The 7,500-nt window shown below is 42.1% G+C and overlaps 1 protein-coding gene across 1 annotated transcript in view; it reads right to left on the bottom strand.

Annotated features, from left to right (window-relative positions):
• The window catches only part of afg2a (AFG2 AAA ATPase homolog A), a 208,969-nt gene that overhangs the window by 31,104 nt on the left and 170,365 nt on the right, over window positions 1-7,500 (bottom strand). The gene's annotated exons all lie outside the window — the stretch shown is intronic.

Below are 7,500 nucleotides of genomic sequence, written 5' to 3'. Positions count from 1 at the left end.
GGCCATAATGTAAATAATCTTAAAGAGGGCTGTAATATAAATAGTTTAAAAAAAATAAAATACAAGCAAAGACACTGAAAAGGTGTGTTATTGTTTTTGCTGTAGCGCCATCTTTTGGACGAGTTCCCTCACTGCAGATGCTGCAGTGCCCTTCTGTTTGGACTGACCTTTCAACCGGAAGTACAAGTGCCGTTCTGCCGTCTAGCCATCCATAGCGTTTCTACTCGCATGGATTCTTCATTCTTCACCCCAAGCGACGTTTGTAAGTTTTACTACATAACTAAAACACTTCTTGCTTACTAAAGCGTCCCGTGTGAGAGTGTTTTCATGCATATTTGTACATGCTATCATAATGTAATGACGCTAGCATTATAAGCATTTTACTGACGTGTTACAGAAACAGAAACCAAATAAGGTATGTAAATTAACATTTACAAAATATTTCTGTGTGAATAATTCATTTCACAACATATATATCTGCGACTTATATACAGAGGATTTTTATATTTTTTGGGTGCGGCTTATATGCATAATTTTATTTTACATTTTCTTAATTTAGTGGGTGCGGCTTATGCACCGGTGCGGCTAATATACATAATTGTAGTTTTTTTTCTAGAATTTGGTGGGTGTGGCTTATATACTGGTGCAGCTAAAATGCAGAATGTTATTTTAAATTGTTTTTATTTTTTTAAATTTAGTGGGTATGGCAGAATTTTTGCTTTATTTCTTTTTAATTTAATGGGTGCGGTTTATATACCGGCGCGGCTAGTATACCGTTGTTTTTTTTCTTTCTAAAATTTGGTAGGGGCGGCAGAATTTGTATTTATTTATTTTCTATTCAGTGTGCAGCTTATATACCGGTGCGGCTAATATACATCATTTTTTTAATTTTTTTTTTATTTAGTGGGTGTGGCAGAATTTTTAATTTTTTTATTTAGTTGATGCAGCTAATATGCACAATTTTATTTTTAGATGTTCTTAATTTGGTGGGTGCGGCTTATACGCTGGTGCGGCTAATATAAATATTTTTTTTATTTTCTAAAATTTAGTGGGTGCGGCAGAATTTTTTTTTCTTTTTAAAATTTAGGTGGTGCGGCTAAAATGCAGAATGCTATTTATAATTTTAGTTTTTTTCAAAAAATGTAGTGGGTATTGCTTTTCTTTTCTTTTTAAAATTTAGTGGGTGCGGCTTATATACCGATTTTTTTTTAAAAAAAAGTTCTTAATTTAGTGGGTGCGGTTAATATGCTGGTGCGGCTAATATACAAAAAAATTTATTTTTTCACGCAAATTTAGTGTGTGCGGCAGGATTGTCATTTTCTTTTTCAAATTTAGTTGGTGCGGCTAAAATGCAGAATGTTATTTTAAATTGTTTTAAAAAAAAAAAAATGTAGTGGGTGTGGCAGAATGTTTCTTTTCTTTTTAAAATTTAGTGTGTGCGGCTAATATGCACAATTTTATTTTTAAATGTTCTTAATTTGGTGGGTGCGGCTTATACGCTGGTGCGGCTAATATACACAATTTGTATTTTATTTTTCAAATTTAGTTGCTGTGGCTAAAATGCAGAATGTTATTTTGAATTTTTTATTTTTTTTGTAATTTAGTGGGTATGGCAGAATCTTTGCTTTCTTTTGAAAATTTAGTGGGTGCGTCTTATATACCGATGCGGCAATTTTTTTTTCCTTTCTAAAATTTAGTAGGTGCGGCAGAATTTGTATTTATTTATTTTCTATTCAGTGGGTGTGGCTTATATACCGGTGCTGCTAATATGCAGAATTGTATTTTTAATTTAGTGGGTGCGGCTTATATACAGAATTACTCTTTTCCTTCCCTAAATGAAGTGGGTGTGGCTTATATACCGGCGTGTTCTATAGTCGGTAAATGACGGTACGTCAGCGCTGATGTGATTATAAAGACATGGTTTCCCGTCTCACGTGGATAATGTAACTCGCCTCTTTCTTGTTTTTATGCCACGTGTAATCTTCCACATCCAGCGATTAGCAGCACAGATGAGCAGACTGCGATACAGAAAGAGATGAGGGAGGTTGGGATGAAGGGGGAAAAAAAAAAAAATCCCCCACCCAGCATGTGTCAGGTTTCCTCCCAGACAAGGTCACCCTCTCTTGGTGTCGCCTCACGGGCTCCACGCCGTAACCCAATCTGCCCCGGAACTTTCTATTATTCCTCTTCACCTGTGCACCCTGGGAGACTCGCCACACTTCCTCGCCATCCCTTTACACAAAATATCTCCCAGGTGGAAATGTTCCCCAAAACAAGAAATGAAGAAGAAAAAAAAAGGAGAAGGTCATTAAGGCAGGAAACGGGAGAAGAGAGGAAGACTCCGGAGGCTTTTGGGACGGAGCTGGCTTTTTCTGGAGCGCCAGGCCGACACCCGAAACCTCTGAATGGGAATCAGATCGTGTGTTGGCACAGGATGCTGACGCCGACACTTCCTGTTGCAGGTGCGCGGCGTTGCCAAGGCGACCGGCGCTGCCAGCCCAAACTTTGCCCCGTGCCGCAGGGACAACGTGGAACTCTCAACAACACCCGTCAACTTGACCTGATTCTCCCAACTACCCATCACAACAATATCAACTACCCATCAGTATCGACCTTTGCAGATTAAGATAGCATATATATATATATATATATATATACATATATGCGGACAGGAAGTGAGCTTTCATGACAAGATGCAGACAGGAAGTGAGATTTCATGACAAGATGCAGACAGGAAGTGAGTTTTCATGACAAGATGTAGACAGGAAGCAAGATTTCATGACAAGATGTAGACAGGAAGTGAGATTTCATGACAAGATGTAGACAGGAAGTGAGCTTTCATGACAAGACGCAGACAGGAAGTGAGCTTTCATGACAAGATGCAGACAGGAAGTGAGCTTTCATGACAAGATGCGGACAGGAAGTGAGCTTTCATGACAAGATGTAGACAGGAAGTGAGATTTCATGACAAGATGTAGACAGGAAGCGAGATTTCATGACAAGATGTAGACAGGAAGTGAGATTTCATGACAAGATGCGGACAGGAAGTGAGCTTTCATGACAAGATGTAGACAGGAAGTGAGCTTTCATGACAAGATGTAGACAGGAAGTGAGCTTTCATGACAAGATGCAGACAGGAAGTGAGCTTTCATGACAAGATGCGGACAGGAAGTGAGCTTTCATGACAAGATGTAGACAGGAAGTGAGCTTTCATGACAAGATGTAGACAGGAAGTGAGCTTTCATGACAAGATGCAGACAGGAAGTGAGCTTTCATGACAAGATGCAGACAGGAAGTGAGGTTTCATGACAAGATGCAGACAGGAAGTGAGATTTCATGACAAGATGTAGACAGGAAGCGAGATTTCATGACAAGATGTAGACAGGAAGTGAGATTTCATGACAAGATGCGGACAGGAAGTGAGCTTTCATGACAAGATGCAGACAGGAAGTGAGCTTTCATGACAAGATGTAGACAGGAAGCGAGATTTCATGACAAGATGTAGACAGGAAGTGAGATTTCATGACAAGATGTAGACAGGAAGTGAGATTTCATGACAAGATGTAGACAGGAAGCGAGATTTCATGACAAGATGTAGACAGGAAGTGAGATTTCATGACAAGATGTAGACAGGAAGTGAGATTTCATGACAAGATGTAGACAGGAAGTGAGTTTTCATGACAAGATGTAGACAGGAAGCGAGATTTCATGACAAGATGTAGACAGGAAGTGAGATTTCATGACAAGATGTAGACAGGAAGTGAGATTTCGTGACAAGATGCGGACAGGAAGTGAGATTTTCTGACAAGATGCGGACAGGAAGTGAGATTTTGTGACAAGATGCGGACAGGAAGGGAGCTTTCGTGACAAGATGTAGACAGGAAGTGAGCTTTCATGACAAGATGTAGACAGGAAGTGAGATTTCATGACAAGATGTAGACAGGAAGCGAGATTTCATGACAAGATGTAGACAGGAAGTGAGATTTCATGACAAGATGCGGACAGGAAGTGAGCTTTCATGACAAGATGTAGACAGGAAGTGAGCTTTCATGACAAGATGCAGACAGGAAGTGAGCTTTCATGACAAGATGCGGACAGGAAGTGAGCTTTCATGACAAGATGCGGACAGGAAGTGAGCTTTCATGACAAGATGTAGACAGGAAGTGAGCTTTCATGAAAAGATGCAGACAGGAAGTGAGCTTTCCTGACAAGAAGTAGACAGGAAGTGAGCTTTCATGACAAGATGTAGACAGGAAGTGAGCTTTCATGACAAGATGCAGACAGGAAGTGAGCTTTCATGACAAGATGCAGACAGGAAGTGAGCTTTCATGACAAGATGCAGACAGGAAGTGAGCTTTCATGACAAGATGTGGACAGGAAGTGAGCTTTCATGACAAGCTGTAGACAGGAAGTGAGCTTTCATGACAAGATGCAGACAGGAAGTGAGCTTTCATGACAAGATGCAGACAGGAAGTGAGCTTTCATGACAAGATGCGGACAGGAAGTGAGCTTTCATGACAAGATACAGACAGGAAGTGAGCTTTCATGACAAGATGCGGACAGGAATTGAGCTTTCATGACAAGATACAGACAGGAAGTGAGCTTTCATTACAAGATGCGGACAGGAAGTGAGCTTTCATGACAAGATGCGGACAGGAAGTGAGCTTTCATGACAAGATACAGACAGGAAGTGAGCTTTCATGACAAGATGCGGACAGGAAGTGAGCTTTCATGACAAGATACAGACAGGAAGTGAGCTTTCATTACCAGATGCGGACAGGAAGTGAGCTTTCATGACAAGATGCAGACAGGAAGTGAGCTTTCCTGACAAGAAGTGGACAGGAAGTGAGCTTTCATGACAAGATGTAGACAGGAAGTGAGCTTTCATGACAAGATGTAGACAGGAAGTGAGCTTTCATGACAAGATGCAGACAGGAAGTGAGCTTTCATGACAAGATGCGGACAGGAAGTGAGCTTTCATGACAAGATGCGAACAGGAAGTCAACTTTCATGACAAGATGCAGACAGGAAGTGAGCTTTCATGACAAGATGCGGACAGGAAGTGAGCTTTCATGACAAATGCGGACAGGAAGTGAGCTTTTATGACAAGATGCAGACAGGAAGTGAGCTTTTATGACAAGATGTAGACAGGAAGTGAGCTTTCATGACAAGATGTAGACAAGAAGTGAGCTTTTATGACAAGATGCAGACAGGAAGTGAGCTTTCATGACAAGATGTAGACAGGAAGTGAGCTTTCATGACAAGATGCAGACAGGAAGTGAGCTTTCATGACAAGATGTAGACAGGAAGTGAGCTTTCATGACAAGATGTAGACAGGAAGTGAGCTTTCATGACAAGATGCAGACAGGAAGTGAGCTTTCATGACAAGATACAGACAGGAAGTGAGCTTTCATGACAAGATGCAGACAGGAAGTGAGCTTTCATGACAAGATGTAGACAGGAAGTGAGCTTTCATGACAAGATGCAGACAGGAAGTGAGCTTTCATGACAAGATGTAGGCAGGAAATGAGCTTTCATGACAAGATGCAGACAGGAAGTGAGCATTCATGACAAGATGCAGACAGGAAGTGAGGTTTCATGACAAGATGCAGACAGGAAGTGAGCTTTCATGACAAGATGTAGGCAGGAAGTGAGCTTTCATGACAAGATGCAGACAGGAAGTGAGCATTCATGACAAGATGCAGACAGGAAGTGAGCTTTCATGACAAGATGCAGACAGGAAGTGAGCTTTCATGACAAGATGCAGACAGGAAGTGAGCGTTCATGACAAGATGCAGACAGGAAGTGAGCTTTTATGACAAGATGTAGACAGGAAGTGAGCTTTCATGACAAGATGCAGACAGGAAGTGAGCTTTCATGACAAGATGTAGACAGGAAGTGAGCTTTCATGACAAGATGTAGACAGGAAGTGAGCTTTCATGACAAGATGCAGACAGGAAGTGAGCTTTCATGACAAGATGCGGACAGGAAGTGAGCTTTCATGACAAGATGTAGACAGGAAGTGAGCTTTCATGACAAGATGCGAACAGGAAGTGAACTTTCATGACAAGATGCAGACAGGAAGTGAGCTTTCATGACAAGATGCAGACAGGAAGTGAGCTTTCATGACAAGATGCAGACAGGAAGTGAGCTTTCATGACAAGATGCAGACAGGAAGTGAGCGTTCATGACAAGATGCAGACAGGAAGTGAGCTTTTATGACAAGATGTAGACAGGAAGTGAGCTTTCATGACAAGATGTAGACAGGAAGTGAGCTTTTATGACAAGATGCAGACAGGAAGTGAGCTTTCATGACAAGATGTAGACAGGAAGTGAGCTTTCATGACAAGATGCAGACAGGAAGTGAGCTTTCATGACCAAATGCAGACAGGAAGTGAGCTGTCACACATCTGCTGCTGATTTTCTCCTTAGCTTGTACTCCAATGATTTAAAACCCCCCAGCATCAATTTTGGAGCGGTAGATCAGAATCATTCTTTCAGACGCTGTAAATCTTTGCTCTCTTGGCTTTAGGAATGTCTCGCCGTGGCAACGGCGGGACAGGAAACCAGAGCAACGTGGAGCCGCACGTACGCTCCTGGACCTGGCCGGCGCACTTTGACGGCCGCAGGTGAACACAGCGAGGCTTGTGTGGTGCGAGGCGAGCGATAAAGAGCGTCAGTGTGCTTTGGCGGGTTTGAAATATCTCCGCCGCGTCTGTTGATGATCAAGTCAGGACAAACGCTGACATGAGCCTCGCTCGCGCACACGTCCTGGAAAACAGCTGCATCAGCACAATGCGTCTTTCACACAGAACCTAGCACGGCTAGCTTGTGTGCTATTGTGTGCTCAGCTGGTGTGTAGCTGCTAGCTGCTAGTAGCCTATAGCCTAGCATGTTTAACTTTTGTAAATGACTAGTAAAATAGAAGAAATGGTGTGCTTATTGGAGGACATTTAGTTGTTAACTGTCCAGCTTTGCACAAGTAAACACTCTGCAGGACTGCTTGTATCGCACATGATATCATACACAAGTAAACACTATGCAGGACTGCTTGTATCGCACATGATATCACACACAAGTAAACACTCTGCAGGACTGCTTGTATCGCACATGATATCACACACAAGTAAACACTCTGCACGACTGCTTCTATCGCACATGATATCTCGCACAAGTAAAGGCTGCAGGACTGCTTGTATGGCACATGATATCATACACAAGTAAACACTCTGCAGGACTGCTTGTATCGCACATGATATCACACACAAGTAAACCCTCTGCACGACTGCTTCTATCGCACATGATATCTCGCACAAGTAAAGGCTGCAGGACTGCTTGTATGGCACATGATATCGCACACATTTAAACACGTTACATGACTGCTTGCATCGCACATGATATCACACATGTAAGTAGGCTGCGGGACTGCTTGTATCGCATATGACACCTCGCACAAGAAAAATAGGCTGCAGGACTGCTTGTATGGCACATGATATCGCA

This window comes from Entelurus aequoreus, linkage group LG28 (assembly GCF_033978785.1).
Source record: "Entelurus aequoreus isolate RoL-2023_Sb linkage group LG28, RoL_Eaeq_v1.1, whole genome shotgun sequence".
NCBI classification, from domain to species: Eukaryota; Metazoa; Chordata; class Actinopteri; order Syngnathiformes; family Syngnathidae; genus Entelurus; species Entelurus aequoreus.
This window is presented reverse-complemented; position numbering and strand designations above follow the sequence as displayed.